This window comes from Periophthalmus magnuspinnatus, chromosome 9, assembly GCF_009829125.3.
Source record: "Periophthalmus magnuspinnatus isolate fPerMag1 chromosome 9, fPerMag1.2.pri, whole genome shotgun sequence".
In the NCBI taxonomy this organism is placed as follows: domain Eukaryota; kingdom Metazoa; phylum Chordata; class Actinopteri; order Gobiiformes; family Gobiidae; genus Periophthalmus; species Periophthalmus magnuspinnatus.
The window spans coordinates 26,316,364-26,328,212 of NC_047134.1; positions in this window are offsets into that span (position 1 = coordinate 26,316,364).

Consider the following 11,849-nt stretch of genomic DNA (forward strand, 5'->3'; position numbering starts at 1 on the left):
AAGGAGTGGAGGACTTTTTCATTTATAATACATTGTAGCAAGAGCAGGGGATGGTTGGGTTTAAAGTGTCCAGCTCAGTTGGGCTACTACTGGATAAATGCTAACAGCTAAGTAATTGATTTTGTTACTTAAGTAAAAGTACATGTAACGGGTATAAACTGGAGTAGTCGTGTCATAATGACTGGTGGATCAAAGATGCAGACTCAGGATTCAAAAACATTAACAAGCAATTTTCCTTTTAATGAACAAAAATTGCGAGAGCTGGTCGTAGGAAGCCGGGTCAGAGGCTGGGATGATTGGTGGGTCCAAAAATGGGATCTGATGAAAACAAGAAAAACAAACTAAGTACTATGACTTGCACAATGAAGCAGGCTAAGCCAAGCAGTGAAATACCACTGGGGGGATACATTGGAGGATCACTTGACGATCTGGCTTGATTGCTGATCAGCTGTGGGTGAGTAGTGGGTGGTGCCAGAATCTCCACCCAACACAGAAGAGAGGGGGAGACAGCACAGAAAACACAGGGGCCATGTCCCAATTCGGCAGTTGCACACTACGAAGTACTGTTTAAAGTACCAGTGCGACGAAGGTTACAAATGGGACAGTCCTACACCATGGAGCGTACTTCAACCGCTGTCTGTGCGTTTACATTACGTAGCTTAAATTACGTCACCTAGGAACTGTGACGGCTGTTGACTGAGTTATATTGCTGAACATGTAAATCATCAGAGTTCTGGTCCGAAAACTGGTTCAAAAGTCCATCTTCAAACCAGAAGACCAGGGAGGGGTTGTCAGGTTACTGCTGGAGGAGACCAAAGAGAAGATTCTTAACCTGGACGTCACAATGTCCATCAAAAACATGAGGGCCATGGGCAAAGCTGCAGCCAAAGACCTCCTGAATGACCTTAAACTCCAGGAGGCGCAGCTGAGCACAGAGGACGAGGCCTTCCAGGAGGCCATGAACACCTGAACAATCATCTCAACCACTTTGTGTTTGGACCAAAGAAGAAGGGACTGTCTCGGCTGTGTGCAGCTGTGAGCTAATTTTTTTGTGGCTGATGAACTTAAGCATTGCAAATAAAGCATTAAAAAGTATTATGTTTTTTGTACTCGTTTATGTAGAATAAATGCAATAATGATTAATGAGAATAAATATTTTTCTTTGTGGTGTTAATGTGTATCTCATGAGCTAGTTGAGTCTTAGTACTCAATAACATTCCAGCAAGATTCATTCTCATGATATTAGAGAATTAGACATCAGAGCCAGCGAGGCCTTCTCTGCTGGTCTAAACATGCTCAGAAAAGTGAATTTATTTGATTTGATTTTCATAAATATGTAAACAAAACTATTCTCTATTCTCTCTTTATGTCATATTATATCCACTTAGCTGAGTGACTTCCAATGTTGTTTATTGTGGTAGAGTTTTTATCCAATTATATTTCAGCTGGCTTGTGTTGTCAGGCAAATTTCATTTTCCTGGGGCCTTCAGAGTAAACAGAGCAGGCCCTGTCCACTGTAAGTAAACACAGACACAGTCAGTTTCAATAGCCAATCAGATCTCAAATCTGCATACCAGGGCCAGCTAGAAGGTCCTACGCTGAACTGGACATGTACGTGTCCTGTGATTGGATATGCACTTGCTACAGCCTGAAAGGCGACAGTTTGCAGAATGTCAAACTAAACCCGGAGATCCAACAGGTATTGCTGTATTTTTAACCCATAATGGCTGAAGGAGGAGAAGAGATTGATCTAGCTGGAGATTTACTTTCCACGCCATTTTCAAGACGTCATTTCATGAAAAGCTGGATATTACGAGAAGAGGTCAGCCAACCCCTGCGCAAGCTAACCTATCCCAGTAAAGAAAAGGGTTTGTCCATCTCCAGATGAGCAACTACAAACGGTACCCGTGGTCACAGCTTCTGAGAAACACTGCAAATGTCCATACTTTTTTACAACCTCAACCTAGCCTAAAGAAATAAACACATTGAAGAGAGTCATTTAAAAAGAGAATGAATGAACTGAAATATGTTTATGAAATCAAAAATGTAATTGGGTTTTACTTTAATGAATTATGAGTGGCCTATTTAGCTTTGAAACTATACAGAAATCAATTTAAAAGTCCATATACCATGTTAAAGAGATATTACAGATGAACAGCTGTTACAGGAGCTTTCACTATAGGGTTTTGAGTTAGTTTTACTGTCTGTGGGTTTGGGATACTTCTACTTTGGAACTTCTGCACCTGTGACTTACTTTTCATGTTTTTCACATTTGGGGAAAAAAGCCAAATGCTCTGAAGCCATTTATTATTAATACACATAAACTTTTTAGAAGTCCTGGGATTAAAAGTAGAGGAGAAGAAGTAGTTGGTGTGACCCACTTCATACAAACTTTAATCAATGTTTAAGAAGAACATCCAAAAAAAACGGAACAAAATGAAAATGAATTGGAGCTCACCCAATCAGAGTTTGCGCCGCTTCGCCTCTCAACTACCGGTAATCATATCTTAAGTCCTTCATATAGACACACTCTCTCCTTTATGCTAATTGGGCTTTAGAGCAACATCCCTTTTCTACTCCGCTACAGCAGCCAAACCATCAGCCTCTTCAACTTCTCTTCTTCACCACTACCAAGGAAATGATACGAAATGCTCTTACTCTGCCATCTATTCCAAGCCATTTACAATTCTGCCCCTCTTTCCATTGCCTGGTAAATCAAAAATAGTATTTCTCTGTATTTTAATATACAGATGGATTAGTCTGTTGTGTTTCATGCCCAGTCAAACGTGATCGTCCAATCAGATCCATCTATTTCAGTGACGCACGTGAAACGAAGGAGTCACCTCTGGTTTACAAATAAAATCAAATTTATCTCATCTCAGATTAACAGACTTCAACGCTTCGCTCATAGATTCTGCAGAAATCCACCATGTTTTTCAGCCCTCTGTGATACTTTTTTCCTTTATTTTTTCCAATACAGACAAACCATGCGTGTCCCTGCGCTAATCCACCTGTCAATCATGACCATTTGAAAACGAGGAGATTCACCAGTGATCAGACTCACATCTTCGTTATTAGTATTGGAGAAATGTGTGTTCTGGATCTCAGGCAGCTCTTCGCACTTATTTAGAGAATGTTTGACTTTTTCCACTGCTGCAGATACTTTTCATAAACAGTTGCAGTTACATAGAAAACATGATTATATTAAATTTATTTCTTACAGCTCAATGCAATTCAGTCTTGATGGTAAAAACTCAAAATCATAATCATATTTTTATCTATGAACTTACACTTTCTGAATTCGTCCATGTCGCATTCAACAACTTGCCATGCCACACCTATAGTAGTAACTGTAGGCTGTTTACTATACACACTATCAATGTATGTAACCTACTTTTGCCATGGCACGGTAATGTAATTAGAGCTCTGCGTTTTGACTTCAAACACTGGTTCTGTTGAGGTGCATGCTGGTACGACATATATTCAGATTTCTCTTTGAACTTCCTGTCACTGCTTTGTGCTTTGTTAACTCTGCCGCGGTGTTACCGTGTCACACTCCCCCCTCTGACTCCTGGTTACACACACTGCACATAGACGACGTTTCAACAGTACAAATGCCATTGCAAATTCAACCTTTGATCCTTAAGCTAAATTTCACCTGGATTTCAGCACTTTGCAACGTGAGCTGGTTAGGGTATATTGTATTTCGTATTGTCCATCCCAAACATAGACTGTATAAAGAAGTGGACTAAGTGAGTGTGACGTCAGCCATAGCACTCGGCTCCAGTTATAGGGAGAACACCAGGATCGTGTAGAGCAGGTTAATATGAACATTTTAAGATCAAAATGACGAGTCTGACAGCAGCAGTTACAGAGAGAGGGGAGACAGATTTTCAATAGAAAGTGAATTGGACTCAGAGTTGATGGAGCCGGAAGTGCGTCCCTGCTCACTTCCTATTTGAAACATGACAGCTAGCAGGTTAGCTATGTCCATTTATATGTACAGTCTATGGTCCCAACAAAGACAGAAACGCATCTTTGTCAGAGGTTAAACTTTTCGGTCCATTACCTGCTTGTGTCACGTAGATGTAAATGTTTTTCGTAGAAGATTCCACAGTATCGTATAAAACTTGTTTATTATTTATTTATTCAATTTGAGTTGATTCCCTAGTTTCAGAATGAGGAAAAATTAGGAATGTTGCCATAACAATTAACAATTTAAAACAAAATACTAAATCTTTCAATGTTGAGAGGTCCTCGAGTGAAATCCCACAAACAGAATATCTTATCACTGGTGTGTCTCCATGGAGATGAATAAGTTTGGACGACAGCGGCTCAGTTGGTAGAGCGTTTGCCCACTGATCTGAAGGTTGGCGGTGTGAATGTGTGTGGGTGAATGGGTGAGCGGTTCCTTGTTGTAAAGCGCTTTGAGTGTCTTGAAGGTGAAAAGCCCTATATAAAAATCTGACAAATTACCATTTACCATAACATTAATGCATCGCTGTGGAACACTCGAAGCAAAGCAATGATATCTACATGAGAAATTAAGATGGCGATCCTCCACCAGAAAAGTTACTTAGTGCAACTTCAACCACAATCATTAAAAACTATATAGAGTTTATAGTTGGTCTACTCTGTTCTAATGTTTTATTGCAGATGGAAGCCTCGTTATTGTGACCATTTTCCTTGGCGAGTAGATTTTGTAAGTTCTCATTCTTCATATACAGTATAATCCTAACTAGAGCAGCACATTTCTGACTCGGGTGCTTTTAAACTGATAGCACCCAAACCCCGGAGTCTTCGTTGTGGCTGAAGTCAAACGATAGTATGCGGTCATTTCGGACACTTCGCTCGTACTAAACTTCCAGACTCGTTCCTATCTGCACTGACCAGAGGCAGGACTTGATCCCTGGGCCTGTGGACTGTGTGCAGATAAAGCTCCTTTTCTCTTTGGTATCGTCTGCACCCACGGCAACGGACAAGATGTTCTCCCGCGGTGCTCAGTCTCCACTTAAGAAATTATATAAAGTTAAAAGTTAAAAAAGTATGTTATGTTATGTTATTTTATCTTCTTATTTTGTATTTACTTTTCCCATTCCATTTAAATGTGCACTATGTAACTTTTCTGGTCTCCATGGAGATACCACAGCCTTGTCTGGAATGTTTCACAGTATGCCATTAGATTTAATATCTGACATTTATACTACTACACTACTACAGGTGTTTTTACTGCTAAATAATACCTTGTAGTGGGGTCACCTTTCCACAGATCTGACCTGTAACTTGTCACTTGCTTGTTTGGATGGATAAAGATAAAGGTTTAACGTCATACTTTTGAACAATCCAGGAAAAGCTATATCATCTCCATGGAAACAAGCAGGTGTTATAGAAAAGTTATAGTGTAATTCCATATTTGCATTAGCTCTGATGTCGATCTATTTACAGAACTTTGCAAAAGGTTTGGGCTCTTTTTGGAATTGCACTGCCAACCTGTGGATCTGATCACTTAACCAATGATGTTTATGTCGAAAACGGGATTTGAACCGCCAACCTTTAGATCAGTGGACGCAGAATGAGCTCCTTGCTTTAGATTGGCACAGAGCGCAGCTGTGTTCTCAACAGGATGGTATCCCAGGTTAAGCTCTGATTGTTGCATAGTTTTTTTATTTGTTTTAATTTATAGAAAAGTGTTGCATAAACCTTTAAAGCTTTGACTTTTCATTTCATTAATTTATCTTTACTTCTACAGGGAGAGCCCAATGAGAGCACTCAGACTCATGAGTGCCACGTTCAAACACAAAACAATACAAGCTAAAACAAACAAAAGAAGAAAAAACCCCCCACATAGGTTCATTTAAAACATTAAAAACAGGAGCAGGTGTGATTATAAATGTTTGTCACCAGATCATTAAAGTGCATTAGTGGCATCTGTGTGTCCAGTTGTACATGTCCTTGACACAATCATGAGATCTGGTAATAAAAGTTATCCACCTCTGCTCTTCCCCCACTCTCCTCCTCTCCTCTTTCTCGCTGCTCCTCTCCCTCTCTCTGTCTCCTCCTCTCCCTCTCTCTGCATCCTCCTCTCCTTCTCTCTGTCTCTTCCTCTCCTCTTTCTCGCTGCTCCTCTCCCTCTCTCTGTCTCCTCCTCTCCCTCTCTCTCTGCATCCTCCTCTCCTTCTCTCTGTCTCTTCCTCTCCTCTTTCTCTCTGCTTCTCTCCTTCTCTCTGTCTCTTCCTCTCCCTCTCTCTGCATCCTCCTCTCCCTCTTCCTGTCTCTTCCTCTCCTCTTTCTCGCTCCTCCTCTCCTTCTCTCTGTCTCTTCCTCTCCTCTTTCTCGCTGCTCCTCTCCCTCTCTCTGTCTCCTCCTCTCCCTCTCTCTCTGCATCCTCCTCTCCTTCTCTCTGTCTCTTCCTCTCCTCTTTCTCTCTGCTTCTCTCCTTCTCTCTGTCTCTTCCTCTCCCTCTCTCTGCATCCTCCTCTCCCTCTTCCTGTCTCTTCCTCTCCTCTTTCTCACTGCTCCTCTCCTTCTCTCTGTCTCCTCCTCTCCTCTTTCTCACTGCTCCTCTCCTTCTCTCTGTGCCTCCTCCTCTCCTCTTTCTCTCTCCTCCTCTCCTCTTTCTCGCTGCTCCTCTCCTTCTCTCTGTCTCTTCCTCTCCTCTTTCTCACTGCTCCTCTCCCTCTCTCTGTCTCCTCCTCTCCCTCTCTCTGCATCCTCCTCTCCTTCTCTCTGTCTCTTCCTCTCCTCTTTCTCTCTGCTCCTCTCCTTCTCTCTGTCTCCTCCTCTCCCTCTTCCTGTCTCTTCCTCTCCTCTTTCTCGCTGCTCCTCTCCTTCTCTCTGTCTCTTCCTCTCCTCTTTCTCGCTGCTCCTCTCCCTCTCTCTGTCTCCTCCTCTCCCTCTCTCTGCGTCCTCCTCTCCCTCTTCCTGTCTCTTCCTCTCCTCTTTCTCGCTGCTCCTCTCCCTCTCTCTGCGTCCTCCTCTCCCTCTTCCTGTCTCTTCCTCTCCTCTTTCTCGCTGCTCCTCTCACTCTCTCTGCATCCTCCTCTCCCTCTTCCTGTCTCTTCCTCTCCTCTTTCTCGCTCCTCCTCTCCTTCTCTCTGTCTCTTCCTCTCCTCTTTCTCACTGCTCCTCTCCCTCTCTCTGTCTCCTCCTCTCCCTCTTCCTTTCTCTTCCTCTTTCTCACTGCTCCTCTCCTTCTCTCTGTGCCTCCTCCTCTCCTCTTTCTCTCTCCTCCTTTCCTCTTTCTCACTGCTCCTCTCCCTTTCTCTCTCTCCTCCTCTACCCTCCCTCCCCCTCTTTTCCTCTCCTCTCTCTTCCTCTCCTCTCGATGGAACCGGAAGCATCTCCATGGTCACTTCCTACTTGAAACGCGACGGCTAACAGATTAGCTGCGTCCATTTATACAAACAGTCTATGTCTAAATCTCAGCAATAAAGATTTGTAACTTGCATATCATTATAGAAAAAACATCCTAATTGCTTTCGATGATAATTTTGTATTCCATTAACATTTTTTGTATAGCAACACTTTCTCTCTCAGTGCTTTACAGCGGGGTTTTAAGTGGCCGGTCGTGTTGTAAGTGAAGAGAGGAACAAATGCAGATAAGTGCCTCGAGAGCCTGTAGAGAGCTGCTATATAAGTACTATATAACGCTGGCATTTACCTCGACTTCAGCAGAGCGTCAAATGCATTTCCTGTGTTTTTTTAGCGCAATAACCCTGAACTGAATCCGGTGGCACTCAACTTACAGACTGCATCAAATTAGTCACACTCTAATTTGACAAGTTTGCATCAGACGTCCCCCCTGTCAGAACCAACCGCTTCCTGAACTGGTCAAGGTTACAGAAGTGTCTTGCTCAGGGACACAAACAACTGCACCGCTCTAAACAAGGGAACAATTACGCAAGATTTTATATGTTTGGCTCTCAGCACATTTTGCTTCAGCTGCTGCCTTCATGTTTTAAGTTAGATAGTCGGTCTACGGAGAAATAGTCTTTTATCCAGGCTTGGAACTGACACAAACGTGTGGCTTTGGTGACATAAAATTAAGCTTCTATTCAATCAAATGTCAATCAAATCAAACTAAGGGTTAGATAATCACTATTTCACCAAAGCACGATCATTTATATACTGAAAAACTGTAATTTTCTGGGGCGTCTGTGTTTCTGTGGGTGGAAAGCAAACTGCATGATTCTATGGAAATCAACTTAAAAATCATGGGAACATGTTTTATGTCATACCTTGGAATATTATACCAAAAGGAACAATATTTCTATGGAAACCAGAAGAAAGAGACCAAAGAAGAGTTTTGCTTTAGCTTAATCCACTTCTTTATACAGTCTATGATGCTCATTTAAAGCATTTATATGTTTTTAGTGCAATAAACAAACAAAAAAGTGTCTATTTTCTTGCTCAAAAGTTACATACTGCAGCTTTAGGGAGTTTTTACTATTTGTATATTACGTAACCCGTTGACCAGATGTTGTGTTCCTCTCTCCCTGCGCTAATTTGTACCTCGGAGTCACCATTAACTTTCATTCATAAATTATTACAATGACTTTGCAGCTGGCACTGGGTTCAATCTGACTTTCTACGACTCATTTTGGCTTTATTTCGAGAATCGGATCACACACTTTCACTGATGCACCTTATTAGCATAGCAGCGCAACTTATGACAAAAATACTTGAGTATTTTTGGCACCAATTAGCTGCAGAATCGAGAATCTAAAGTTTTCTAACAAACTGTGTCATTGCTAGCCGCCACTCCTTGGGTCATGTTCAGATGTTTCTACCACAACCGGAGCATCATTATATTTTTCTATCCAAGTTTTCGCAGCTTTCATCTGGTAAACTCTCGCTCTTTTAAAGTCTTCTGGTCGTCCCTATTGTCTATTTCCTTTGGTCTATCTCTGCCTTCGCTGGCTCTACACCCGGGCGAATGGTTTGGTTCGGTTTTAGCCCGCAGACCTGAGTCACGATTGGCTCGTCTCCACCTCCGTCGCCGAAATCATTTTGTGAGTCACCTTTTCATGTCACTGCCAGGAGAGACGTGGGGCCAGATGGGCAGTTTTTCCAATAAACAAGTAGTGGTTTTGATCTGGAGTGATGATATTACAGAGCCGGGTTTGGCTCGTGGCTCCTGTCCCACAAGAAGAACATATGCTCCACCGCGATGCACAAAAACATGGGGATTTTGGAGCTGTTTGTATCAGTGGTTTTCAACTGTTTTGTGACAAATTACAGATCCAATTAGATTTATTTGTCTGGATTTGCAACAGTTTAAAGTGCTCGTATCACGGGGGCACTATAGCTCAGTTAAGTGTTTGTCCATTGACCCGAAGGTTGATATTTCGAATCCCGCTCTCAACATAAACATCATTGGTTGAGCGGTCAGACACTAACCCACAGGTTGGCGGTGCGATTCCAGCTCCCACAAATGAATACTGTCGTTTTGTCCTTAGGCGAAACACTTAACACACCTCCCCAACCATTTACTATTTGACCATATTAAGCACAATGTTCCCTCATCATTACCTTACCCAAAGTTGTATTTCATTTGATTCATGCATGTTTGAGTAATCCTGTTTTTGTGAGGTTTGAGGTTTGAGGTTTGAGAGCTCGGAAAAGTGCTGTTTTCACCTACCCCCTATGTCCACCCACTGCTCTGTCCTTGTAGTTATTTAAAAAAACAACAACAAAACACCAGTTTATACATGTAGGGTTGAAAAATGTCTGCGTTTGTCTTCCTATCCAAATGTTGGCAGTTCGAATCATTGGTAGATCAGTCAGATCCACTGATCCACAGGTTGGTGGTGCAATTCCAACTCCCATAACTGAATAATGTCATTGTGTCCTTGGGCAAGACACTTAACCCACCTTGACCCCAGTGTCTGCGTACTCTGGTGTGTGAATGTATCTGTGAATGGATGAGTGGTTCCTTGATGTAAAGTGCTTTGAGTGTCTAGAAGGTGCAAAGACGCTATATAAAAATGTGACCGTTCACCATTTTACAAAGCCTTTTTTTTTCAACAATAAAACACAGATGAAAATCCGCTGCTTGGAATGGTAAAAAATATATATATAGAGAGAGAGAAGGGGCCACCAGTTAAGAATCAGCTCTACAGTTTTGAGCAGTTAAATGGTGAACGGTCGCATTTTTATATATCGCTTTTCCACCTTCAAGGCACTCAAAGCGCTTTACATCAAGAAACCACTCACCCATTCACACACACATTTATACTCGAGTGTATGCAGACAGTAGAGACGAGGCGGGTTAAGTGTTAAGTGTCTTGCCCAAGAACACAACGACAACATTCATCTGTGGGAACTGGAATTGACTTCCAACCTGTGGATCGGTGAATCTGACGCTTTACCGATGATGTTTTTTGTTTGTTTGTTTTTTATGTTGAGAGCGTGATTCAAACAACCAACCACTCCACCGACTGAGCTACTGAAGCTCACCTTCCCAATATTGTTCTCTCATATTTATGCACTGCCCCTAAAACATGAATGAGTAAACAAACAAACAAATAAATAAATTGGCTTATTATTGCCAATACTTGACTTTAAATCAGAATGATTGATTGGCTGTTCTTGTCCGGCTCTGGCTCATTGAGATCATGTGTACTCTCCGGCTCCATCCGACCTCATCTGACCACATCATCTTGACACTTTTTCCTTATTTGTCCCAAACAGAGACTTGACTTTGTGCCAGTGTCTGCAGAAGACGTCTCCAGAGTGGCACCAAGACACAACAGCCCCGTCTCTCCCCTGTCCTCGCATGACATCATCTGCTATTTTTATGTTTGTATATACTTTCTATTGTACTGAATTTTGGAAGAAGTTTCTATGTCTTGAAGTTTGGCCATTAAACGTCTGATTGTTCTATTTTGTGTTTACTTCTAGACTCGTCCTGTTGAATAAATCTGTACTGGAGATGCTCGAAATTGGACAAAATCAAAATCGTGACAAGTTGGGGTCATTTTTTTACTCTAAAAAATTTAAAATTGAAGAATTACAACTGCAATTATGTTTGTGATGTTTTGTGATTCAAGTTATAAAAGGCATGCACTATGGAGCAAAAGTTTGGACACACTCAATCTCATTTTTATTTTTGTCTTTATTTTAACTACTTTGTACATTTTATATACATACAGAAGACATCAAATATATGAAGTAAGATTTTGTATATATGTATCTTATATTAAAAAAGTAGCCACACTTTGCTTTGTTGAAAAAAATTTATTTATTATTATTATTATTATTATTATTATTATTATTATTATTATTATTATTATTATTATTATTATTAATAATAATAATAATAATAATAATAATTTATTTAACATTTTTCTTTGCTACATAATTCCATATATCTTACTTCATATATTTGATGCCTTCCATATGTATAAAATGTAGAAAGTGGTTAAAAACCAACCAAACAAACAAAAAAACATTGAATGAGAGGGTGTGTCCAAATTGATAGTGAAGCGCGTAGTCCACTTCTTTATCCAGTCTATGGGAATAAGTTAGATTTATTAATTTTGTTTACGTAAATGTTCTGTAAATGTAATCATGATTTCGAGTTGATTAATTATACACCCATCATCTCCATTGTGTCTCGTATTGTTTACTTTCTCAGTTGTCCAATGCTGCCTGTCTCATTGTGTTTGGTTGCCGTGCCGACCGGTTGTTTGTCGGTTGCTGTTTTGGCGAGCGCGGGCTCTGATGCATGTCCGTGTTATGAGGTGGTGATGTGGAGAGGAGGTGCTGGGGTGTGTCTTCTTCTCAAATCAGACTTATGCACAGATGGTAACTCCACATAGCACAAGCAAGTCTTGGGAATTACACCC